Raw genomic sequence first — 12470 nt, forward strand, 5'->3', positions numbered from 1 at the left:
GATTAGCGATCTGTTCTGCTCTTTCATATAGATTTGTTGACATCTGTGCTCTATTGAAAATCCCATTTTCATTCCTAAATCAGCGTATTAGAGCATAGAAGGAAACTTATCAATTCTCTCCTTCAATTACCTCACTTTCCAGATTAAAATAAAAATAGACCAATAAAGTAGGAGCCATGTGTCCACGTTCAAACCCAAGTCATTACTGACATCAACTCATCTCTAGTTAAAAACTGATATGGAACAAATTTAGCTTTGCACAAGTGCTAAATGTGAACTTGACACTGGAGACAACTGCTTATATTTCTTTTTGTTTATATTCTAACATCAACTGTTTTTTTTTCCTCTGGCATATTCTTTTTGTTTTTATTCTTTATGGGTAAGTAAAACCATCAAAAGTCTATTGATAAGCAGCAGTCATTTTTCCTGACCACAGAAAGACATTGTAGATCCAAAATATATAATCACATTAAATTGGGTCACTAGTCAATGCCAACTTATATGACCAATTAAAATGATATGTCACCTTCTAAACCACTTGTCTGGAATCTATTGGAATTTGTCTGGTGGTTCCTCTGAAGGTTTCTTAGTAGGCATAGACAAAGTTATTGCAGAAGGCGATAAGGTCCCACTCAGACACCTCCCCCTCCTTCCCACCCTGCACCCTCTGCTGCTCATTCCCCTTCTAGCTCATGGTGCTGATCCTACAGGCATCAGGGCATGTCCCATGCCTGGCATTCACTAGCACTCATATTTACTAGTCTGTTCCAGGATTGCTTGCTTCTTTTCTGTAGAATTTTGCATATATGTCACCATTGCATATTTCTAATGATTTTAAGTAAAATTGCAACCACACCCCTTGAAGTCATTTTTTTAATCCATATTCTCTAATTTATATTTCCTTATGGAACTTGTTGAGATTAGTAAATGCTATTTTTAATTAATTAGTTCATTGATTTATTAGTTTGTTTTTGTCATTTATCTAACTAGAATATAAAATTATCAAAAGGTCTTACATCTCTTTTCCTTCAATATCTCCAACTGAAACAGTCACTGGCATTACAATATAAACTCAATACATTGAATAAAAATTTTGTTCTTTTCAATAAAGTCTGTGCAGTCTTTTGAAGGACATTGAGAACAAAACAACATAATTTATATGGTATTAGAACCATAGAGTTTAATTCTTCAATTATCAGTGATGCATACTATGTATTACAAATGTTAGTTTTGATGTGTTCCTACATCTTTTAAAATTTTTGATTATATTTGCAACTGAAACAAGAGCATTTATAACAAATAACACTTTATAGACACCTGTTTTATGTCTTGTTCTTATTCCTCTGTTTCTTATTCTTCCCATTCTCCTTTTCTTTTTTATAAATATATAATAATGAACATGAGATCAGCCTAACAAATATTATCTTGGAATTCTGGTAGATTACCTCAAATTCAGATATAGAAAAATAAAATACAAGATTTATTCTGAGACTTTCGAAATAGTTTTGACCTTGACAAGTTGACATGTGTTCCTCAGCCTCTCAGCCTGAGACAATCAACTTGGATGCTTTGTGCACATTTGCTGATATATCCAGAGTGTTATTTGGAGGTAGGATGGCTTGTATTTATGTCTAATCACATACCATGATAACCTGTTGTTTTTTAACTATAAACCATGTCACCTAGGCTGCAATCAGTGAAAGGTGATGTTAGAAGAAATGCTAATGATGCAAGGGTATTTTTCCTGTTAAGGGAGAATTTGTTTAGAATGATGCTAACAAGGGTTGGTAAGGAGGATTTCATTATATCAAACAACATTATGAAAACATGGACAACACACTTGTGATTTGGGTGTTATTCAAAACTCTGGTAAGTATAAAATGCTATTCTATTCTGAGAAAAACCCATTACGCAAACCTAAATCATTTCACATTATATAGACTCTATATTTACTCCTTTGTTCTAAGTTCTATGGCATAGATTTTTTTTTTTTACATTTATTTTTTAGTTGTAGGTGGACACAATACCTTTATTTTATATGGTGCTGAGGATTGAACCCAGTGCCTCATGCATGTTAGGCAAGCACTCTACCTCTGAGCCACAACCCCAGACCCCTGGCATGGATTTTTTATTATGAATGAATAAAGCTTTATATGCACACAAACTACCTATGGGCATGAAGGATGGACTTGCTTAGTACTGTATCACCCGGAATCAAAGAAAGAACTCTCATTATCACTAAAATTAAATTAAAGTAAAACTTTTTGTATATTCTTCATTTAAATCATAAACAATTGATATTTCTTATTCTGAAATATTTTATTAGACTAGTAAGAAAGATGAAAAATATGCATTAGCAAGATTGACAATTTCACATTGGCATGCAAGCCTGACTGAACCATTCAGAAAACCTTACAGGACAATGGGAAATAAAGCTATCAAAATCACTAAAGTCATTCCATCACACCCTGAAATAGATCTGGATACCTTGGATAGTGGTACAATTAACCACCAGCAAGTGTCTTGGAAAACAGAAGACAAATGATTAAAAACAACAACAACAACAACAAAACTTACAAATGCCAATTCTATCAGAAATTTAATTTTTCCCTAAAATGTGAAAAATAAAATGAACTTAGGAAGAGAATGTTTGCACTGCAGAATCATATGATTTTTGTAGTGGTGTTTACTACAGGAATGATCATATGGTCTACTGTAACTTCAAATATTTTAGAAGAAAGGTCTGGGCAAATTAACCATATGATGAGGAAAACAAGGCCATAAGTGACCCATAGTTTTGTTTTCATAATAGGAAGCATATATAGATTATTCTTTTGATTTTAGACATTACAATCTATAAAACATTCAAACACGAAGCAAATATCCCTGTACACACTCCTTTAGTTCCAGCCATGCAAATTAACTGTTCCATGAGCATGAAGTTTAATTAGCCCTAGGGATCTGAGTGACTGTGATCATGTAGAGAACATGATAATATTTTTGAAAGTTTAAAATAAGGCCTATAGCCTGAATACAACAAGCTTTCCTCATGTAGGAAAAATGGTATTTTTTTCTAGATTAGGAACTTTATGACTACTCCATATTAATGTTATAATCAAATGTTATATCCCAGAACAAATGTAGATACAAAGTTAGTTTTCAAAATGCATATTTTCATATTGTACTTCAAAGTAGAGTGATTGCTGTTTTGTGTTCTGTTCACACCAATGAAACCCACTCATTTCTTTTGTGGTCATGTGTGTCTGTGGTTCTGTCTTCTCTCAGTGGGCTGTGAGCTTCTTTTCCCTATTTTATAGTTTTAAGTAGCTAAGAAAGTGGCTGATATAAAATATTATTTTAGAGGTATTTTAAATAAATCATAAATGTTATTCATATTTCTCTCCTTCAACCTATAAGCCATATTCATTAATGAGCAATAAGTAAAATACAAAAGTTTTTCACAAGCTATTTTAATTAATGTGCCAGAGTTATACACTCTTACAGAAATATTTTTTTAACGTAGTCAGTCTTTGGTTGCATTATTATTTCTCCCCCTTTATTTAAAAATAAAAAATAAAACAAAATTAAACCATCATCATTAAGAAAATGCAATTGGAAGCTTTTTAACAGAGGTTTTAATGAACATTTTTGAGGAAATGCAAAAGAAACATAAGAGACTTTCTCAGTGCATTTTGGAAAGTGATTTATAAATGCAAGATTTACTCTTTTCTTTTTATTTTTTGACTACCAAAGAAAAAACTATTAAATTAGGTTTTGTTCTTTCTAATACATTTCATATTTGAATCCAAATACTTGTATACTTTTATGTTGTTTGACAAAATAACATCAAGGTAAAAATGATTGCTTTTTCCATTTTTCTCTAAAGGTAATACCTTTTTATCATCTTCCTGTGAAATATTCAGAGCACAAATGTCTGAGTGTGAAAATAATCACACTTCATTTTAACATATATATTATATGGTTGAAATAAAGCACTTGTTTTTCCTAAAAATAAATGTGAGGGAAAATGCTTTATAAATCAGAAGGGTTTGAGAAAATAGAAAAAGAAATACAGTAGAATGGATGGTAGTATCATTACAGTTCCTCAGTGCTTTCACCACATGGTAAAAGCCACTAGCTTCCCCTCCACCACACTCTTTCCCCTCGTTTTCCTTTCTATTTTTATTTTTTTATTTTTGGAGTACTGGGTATCAACCCCATGGCTGGTGCATAGTAGGCCCTCAACCATGAGCTCCAGCCCTATTTTTTCTCTCCCTAAATAATTTTTTCATATATTTAAGGGTCTTACAAGGTATCATCTCATGAACTTTACAAGGTGATTTGCAAAACTTATGAAGGTAAGTCTGTATCTATTAGTATCGGAGTTTTCTCCTGGTCTCCTTATTATCTAACTTCAAAAGGATCCAGCCTAAAGGCATAGGGGCCCCAGATTCTTCCTGGAGGTTGGGGTAGGTATTGGATTGCTATTGACACAGATTTATTAGGCATATGTCTCTGTATCTTTTCAAATATACGAAGTAGGTAAATTTTGACATAAAATATTATAAAGTCAACAGCATTGATTTATGAAGAAAAATTTTTAAAAGTACTATGCAATAAATTTCATGTTTTATTTTTCTATTCAAACATAAATGTTAGAATAGTGCAGATTATATCACATGATGTATTCTATATGAGCTTGCAATCTTTCTTCCTGAAAGGGTAGAATGGCACTCACTGGGTATGGTTTGATGCCATGTCAACAGGTCTTGTGCAGCCTGTCCACCATTTTCCTCTTCCAGTCATCCTCACATGTGTGCTGAGCCCTATCTCTAACTTCCCTAGTTTATGCCATAATGATTACTCGGTTAAGTTTTTCTGTAGCCATGCAAAAGTACAATTCATTTATTTCTAAATGCTTTCATGCAAATGTCCTTAATTGTACTATAGAAACTCTAGAAATTAAGAAGGTCCATTTTAGATTATAATAATATCTATCTAACAGGGATTTAAAGCTTATGTGTCCTGTGTTATATAGTACTTATTCAAAACAGTAACCGATTTTTAAATCATTGTTATTATCATTTTCCTTATCTGATCTAGATTGACTTACTGACTTACTGAGATATCAAAGATATTATTAGGGAATAACTGAATAAAATACCATGAAATTAATCTTATTTATAGTATTCAGAATCTAAAAATAAGAACTATTCAAGAGTAAAGAAACTACTTCAGATCTTCTTAGGAAATGAAATTAATTGATATTAGGGTATTTTAACAAAACTACATTGGGGATTAAAACAGTTAATGTATCTTGTGGGGAAAAAAGAATTGTCAAAGCTCTGTGTCCTTAGATATATAAATTGCTTCAAATAAAAGAGTATTTAGGTCATCTCTTTTCCGTCAAGTAGCTGCTTTCAATCTCTTTCCCTGTGTTTTTAAATGATATATTTACTTAGCCATTCTATCTCTTTATTTGGTATTGCATTGTTGATTGATTGATGGTCAGTGACATCGCATAAATCGCAGCTTATGTCAAACTGTGGCAAAGTGAAATGGAAAGAATCTTGTCATCATTACTTGACCTTTACTTTAATGCTACTCTTATCAGACTGCCACTTAGTTTGGGGAATATACTGAGAAATGCAGTGCCTGCCCTTAGATTATATTTGAACAAACAAAAAGAGCACTCTGTTAGCAGACCTTAATATTCGACCACAAGTCAGTAGTTATCCTTAACACTGTTAAATCCATTCTTGAGCATAGAAAAGAATGCTTTTCTGTGAGTTTCTCAATCTTTAATAGTGATTTTCACATTGCTAATGTATAAATGGAACAATATAGTTTGACATAGTGTTAAAAAATATGAAATGCCTAGAAAATAGCTAATATGATATAAAAACATTTTTGTGCTCAAAAAGCATAAGTGTTTTACCTTTAATATGTTAAAATATAGTTAGTAGAAGTATTTTAAATTTTACTCATCCATTTTCAAATAAATAAAATATATCAATAATTCCAAAATATTAAGGAAAAAGCCATCTTTGGGTTGATTTTGTTGTTGTCAGTATAATCGTGATATTTAATAAACACTAGCATATTTAGTTTTAGTTACTTATGATATTGATTGACAGTTGAAGCCATATTTAAATGCTAACTTTTAAAAATTAAATTATCTAAGTTAAGTCACATACTCTCCATCTAAAGGCATTAATATAATTTGTAAAAAATATTTGCTCTAATTATTCTTACATAAATAAATAATTTTCCAGTAGTTGCTCAAATTATTATTTTTTTAAAAAATATGATGAATCTTTCACTTATATTAGTTTTATTTTCATAGTGTTGAAGATAGAAAACTTTAATAAAAATTCAAGAACTCAGAAATTCTCTTATATCCATTATATCTTGACTAGAACCAAATGGCTTTTTCACGTTAAACAATTACTAAATTATAGAAGAAGCTTGAACAAATATTTCCAAGTTTCAGACTATAGGCAGGGAGTGATTGTGCTTTTGAGAAAAGAGAAAGAACCACATGAATACTACATTCACTCAGACTTTCTCTCTGGGAAAACCCATACCAAAGTGTAATAAGTTGAAATCCGATAAGATACCAGAGTCTTTCTGAGCTGAAGACGGATATTGGTGTTCAGGGCAACTGAAGTGGTAGAAATTAGTAGATAGTTTGCTGGAGATGAGGCAGTGCTGAGAGGGAGATCTCAGAAACCAGCAGCTGGTCACCTGTATTTTGATGACTGAGGTATAACTTGCAAATGTAAGACTCTGTAAAGACTTACACAAAGTCAGTACTGCAGGGGCCTAAGAACCAAAACCAAGTAAAGCCCATGGACGGAAGTGCTGAAAGACATTGGAGTTCTGGTCCAGTCAGATGAGAGACACCTTCCTGAATTTGTACATAGAACTGAGAATATAGGTACACTGAACTTCAAGGCAAAAAATAATAATAATTCTTGGGAATAAAAGGATTAGAAGAGAAACTGGAATAGACATGTTCTAGCAAAAAATAATGCCAATGTAAGAGTATGTAAATGATTTGTCTGTAATTAAACTGATTACCACTCAAGCAAACCTCAATACCTTTAAAGGTGTGAGACTCCACTATAACGTCTACAGCATTCATATAAGAAAAAGATATGAGACTAACAGAAGCAGAAAATTGCAAGTCATCATGAAAAAACTAAAAACTACGCAAAGAGGCAAGTAAATTTGACCAATAAATCTTAGAAAAATTAGTTAATAGTAACAGGAAAAAATACATGGCGAAAAATATAGAATTAGTACAGGACTCTGAAAATGGCTATGGCAAGTCTATTGCATATGCTTAATTCTGTATAGGAAAATATAACATGATCAATAAAGAGATATATGAAAATGACTCAATCAAACTTTTTAACTGCAAAATCAAATTAAAATATGCTAGATTTGAATCAGAGCACATTGGATATCCTACAACATAAGATCAGAAAAGATATAAGGAGAAAATAATACAAGTTGATCAGAAAATTATAGTGTCTTTGGGGAAATATTGATAAACAGAACATCTGCACAATTAGAGTCCAGGAAGTTGGGGGGAGCATGAAAAATTTTAAAATAATTGAAAAAAAAATTTTTTCAAATTTAATGCCTGTGACATATCCACAGATTTTAAGAAGTTAAAAAAAAAAAAAAAAACAATAACAACAACAACAAAAAACTCCAGGCAAGAAAGATAGGAAGGTAATACAATAGAAAATATTGTAAAACTTGTGATTAAAAAAAGTCTTCAAACAGAAATACAAAAAAAAAAAACCCACATTAGTTTTAGAGTAATAAACAAAAGAATGACAGCAGAGCAGACTTCTCATTAGAATCATCATAGGTCAAAAGATAATAGAATATTATAATGTGGCTGTTGTTATTGTTGTTGTCATTATTACTATTACTTGGCACTGGGGATTGAACTCAGGGACACTCGACCATTGAGCCACATCCCAACCCTATTTTGCATTTTATTTAGAGACAGGGTCTCACTGAGTTGCTTCATGCCTTGCCTTGCTGAGGCTGGCTTTGCCTGCCTCAGCCTCCCCAGCTGGTAGAATTACCACTGCACATAGCTGGAATGTTATTTTTAATGTGATAAAAGGAAACAAAGTTTTAACCTATATTTTGTCATTTCCAAAACACTTTTCAAAAGAAGCATGAGCTGAGCGCAGTGGCACATGCTGATAATCCCAGCAGCTCAGGCGGCTGAGACAGGAGGATGGTGAATTCAAAGCCAGCCTCAGCAACAGCGAGGGACTAAGCAATTCATTGAGACCCTGTCTCTGAATAAAACATAAAATAAAGGTGGGGATTTGGCTCAGTGGCCAAGTACCCCTGAGTTCAATCTATGAACCCCCTCCAAAAGATGAAAAATTTAAAAAACAACAACAAATAAACATGAAAGTCTTGCTTCCTGTTTCCCAGTGAAACTGGTAGACACCATTTTATAGAGTAAACTTTTAAAACTCTAGAAATAGCCCTAAGGACAAACAGCAAATAAAGAAGCATCTATTCTACAAATAGAAAGCCTACAAATTTCAACAAGAAAATCAAAAGTCTGTGAGAATTAAATCAATATTTAACTTGAGCAAATCAGTCTTCACTCCAGACCACCAAGAGCACAGGGCTCTCCTTTCTTCCCAGATCCCAGCCAGAGTGTTTTTTTCCAGGAGGAAAATAACTCACATCTTCTCATTCTTCCCCTAGGTAAGGTTAATCATGGGCAACTGCAGTCTATAGATTGTTATTTTCTTCTTTTACACAATCCCACTCAGAGAATATAGGCTGTACCTTAAGTTTAGAGTGCTGTCAATAGAGGGTCTCCATAGACCTTCATCTTGCTATGAAGTGATGGATCTGTACCCGGAGAAGAATTAGGAGAAGACTTCATGATTTTCCCTGCCCTTCCACTGAGTGCTTAGCTAAAGCCTGGACATCATTGAGAAAGAAGCTTGCCATTGTCCTAACCTCACCTCCTGAAATCTGAATAAGACACTACTGCCTGGGGATAGAAGCAGGATGTAAAACAGATAGCTACTGATCTCTTCCAAAAGAAGCTGATTTATTTTACAACAGAGTTCAGAGAAGTTTAAACATAAGGGCATTTTAAAGAAAAGTGGAGATTTTAATGAAAGATAATTGGGAGAAGATTAATAGAGCTAATAAAGGTAAGACCTTTTCTGCAGGCGAATTAGATTGCATGAGAAAATACAGCTGAGAGGAGTATTAAGAACAAATATCAAATATGAACTATGGAAATCTTTCCCTTAAAGGAGATGCTATTTTATGGAAATTGTTTGCAAAGCAATTAATTTCCAAGAGTCTTAATATAAACAACAAGAAACTGACCAAAATGGCAATAAATGGAGTTGATTAAATGGTTGTGGTCAGGGAAAAACTGAAAGAGGGTCCTAGTGCTAACACTGTCATCTCAGTTGACTATGCATATACTGAAAGTTGTACCTCTTTGAAAAGCAACATTAGAAATCTGTGGTAGGGAGATGAAGAAATCCTTCATTAAAATAATTCAGGCAGTCACTAAACAAATAAAGAAGCAAATTACATTAACATGTCCACGAAAGGGGATAGTACCAAAAGAGTACCCAGAGTAACTGTGATATATAAAAATGTCCAGTTTTCAAGCCAAATTTATGAGACATTCAAAGGAATTGAAAAGTATTACTCCTGTCCTGAAAAAAAATATCAGGCAAGAGAGCCTGCTCAGAGAGCAATTAATATCACTTTAAAGGAAAATTCACCATATAGCCATAAAAAGCATGTTCACAAAAACAAATTATGATTAAAGAATTAAAGGTATATTAACAGTGTTGAATCAAGTAAAGGATATCAACAAAGGGAAAGAAATTACTTTTAAAAAGAATTAAATGAAAATCCTAAGGTTCTATAACTAAAATTTAAAAAATTCACTATAAACATTCAATAATAGACTTGAAGTGGAAAAAGAATAATTAGCAAACTCAAAGTTCAAATGATGAACATTATTCAAGTCAGAGATTGGAGAGAAAAAAAAAATGATGTAATTGAACAGAGCCTCAAAGAAAGAAAGGATGTGATTATAATTCTATCCATATATCCACAATGGAAGGGTTAGGAGAGAAGAAAGAAAAGAGAAAAAAAATCAAAGAAATAACAGTGAAAAACCCACAAGTTTTTTTTGGGGGGGAAATTAATCTACACATTTACAAAGATCAATGAATTACAAGTCAAACGTAAAATAACCACAAATGGACACATCACAGAATTTTTTTTTTTTCAGTAGAGAAGACAAGACAAAATCTTGAAAGCAGCAAGAGAAAAATAAAATATCGCTTACAGGGGAATCTCAGTAAGATTAACAGTGGATTTCTTAGCAGTAACACTTAAGATTAGAGGCAAGAGGAAAACAAAGTTAAAGGTCACAGAGACTTATAGACCAAAAATCCTAAGTCCACCAAGATATAAATTAAAAAATAAAATGAATTCAAGACTTTTCCAGGTAAATAGAAACAGAGAGAATCTGTAGCTATCATAACTTGTTCCATTAAATACTAAAGGAAATTCTTTATTCTGACATAAGATAAAATAAATTCTGACAGAAAGCCAGTGACTCCAGAGAGTAATTCAAATTCACATGAACAAAGACCACTGGACAATGTAGTTATGTGACAATAAAAGACAACAATAACATATTTTTCCATGTTCTTCCTTAATTGATTCATAAACCAAATTCAAAGTAGATTTACAATCAAGGTGTATTTCAAGGAATCAAATGTGATATCTAATCTCTTTTATTTTTGTTCAACAAAAGGAATAAACCAATTTTAATTGTACAAGGACTTAATTACATTGCCTCAAAATTTATAAAACTGATAGAACATAAAGGGAAAACAAAAATCTATAAAAATACTTGTGAAATTCAGAAATCTTCTCCCATTAAATAGATAATTGGTGTGTACGTAATTGAGATACACTCCCAAATTCTGTAAACAGATCACTCCAAACAACAAAATTCAATTACATACATATATATTTCTTTTTTTCTACTTATATATAAGTTGAACATTCACTGGAATAAGTCTATTCTATCCAATAAAATAATTCAGTAATTTAAGAATAGTAAAATCATACAAAGTTTGCATTCAAACCAAAATAGAACTATGTTGAAAATTAGCAACAGAAAAGAACTAGAGAATTCTCAAGTATTTGAAAATTCAATAACATTTCTAAATTTCTTAAAAGACACCAACTCCCAAAGCTCACCCCAAAAGAAATAGATGCCATAAATAGCTCTCCCTAAATTAAAAAAAAAAAAAAATGGACTATTACCTCAACATGTTAGCACAAAAATCATAAGACTCAGGTAATTGAATAATGACTTCTACCAAACATTTAAAAAAGAGATATTAACAGTTTTACAGAAACACATCCAGAACAAAAAGGAACAGCAATCATACCTCGTTTCATGAATACAGGTACAAAATCCTTAAGCAAAGTTTAGCAAATTTAATTCAGCAATCTCTAAAAGGAGGCTATTCTATCATAACCATGTTTATCTTAGGAATGCAAGGTTTGTTTTAAATTTTATATAAATGTGAATCACAGTATAAAGTGAATAAAAATAAAAACTTTTGATTATTTCAGAATATACAATAAAAGTATTTGGAAAAAATCAGTGAACATTCATTTTCAATAAGGTACAAATACAAAGGGATCTCTTCAACTTGATAAAGGATATCTATGAACCATTCACACCATGATGCTTCATGCTAACATGGTACTTGAGGGGAAAGGTTTAATACTTTCTCTCTAACTTAGGAATAAAAATGGTACTTTTCACCCAAAAATGTTTGATAGAATATACTCAATATCCTGACATTTAATTATACTAATATTTATACATGTATATCAATTATTAACATTTTAATTTTTACATAATGAAAGAAATGCAAAACTAGTTCTAATTAGTTAAGCAGATGATCTAAGCAAACAGTTAAATGTTTTGGGTCACTTTTCAAAAAGACACTAAAGAGCTTGGTACCATGGTACATTCCTGTAATCCCAGAAGATCAGGAGGATGATGCAGGAGGCTGATGCAGGAGGATCATGAGTTCAAAGCCAACCTCAGCAATGTAGCAAGGGCCTAAACAACTTAGTAAGATCCTGTTAAAAATATAAAGGGCTGAGGATGTGATTCAGATATATGTCAGTTTAATTTTTCTCAGGCATATATTTCAAAACATCTTACAAGTTTTTATCTTTTAATATTCAAATTTCTTTGAAGATCAATTAATAGTCTGTGTTGAAAATTATATAGATCCATTTGGATCTGACCACTTTTGTCTTTTGATGCCTTCAATCCAAACATAGAGAACAGATGGAAAGAAACAAAATGCAAAACTGAAAAGAACAAACAAAGACAGAAA

The sequence above is a fragment of the Marmota flaviventris genome, chromosome 7 (genome assembly GCF_047511675.1).
Source record: "Marmota flaviventris isolate mMarFla1 chromosome 7, mMarFla1.hap1, whole genome shotgun sequence".
Classification (NCBI taxonomy): Eukaryota; Metazoa; Chordata; class Mammalia; order Rodentia; family Sciuridae; genus Marmota; species Marmota flaviventris.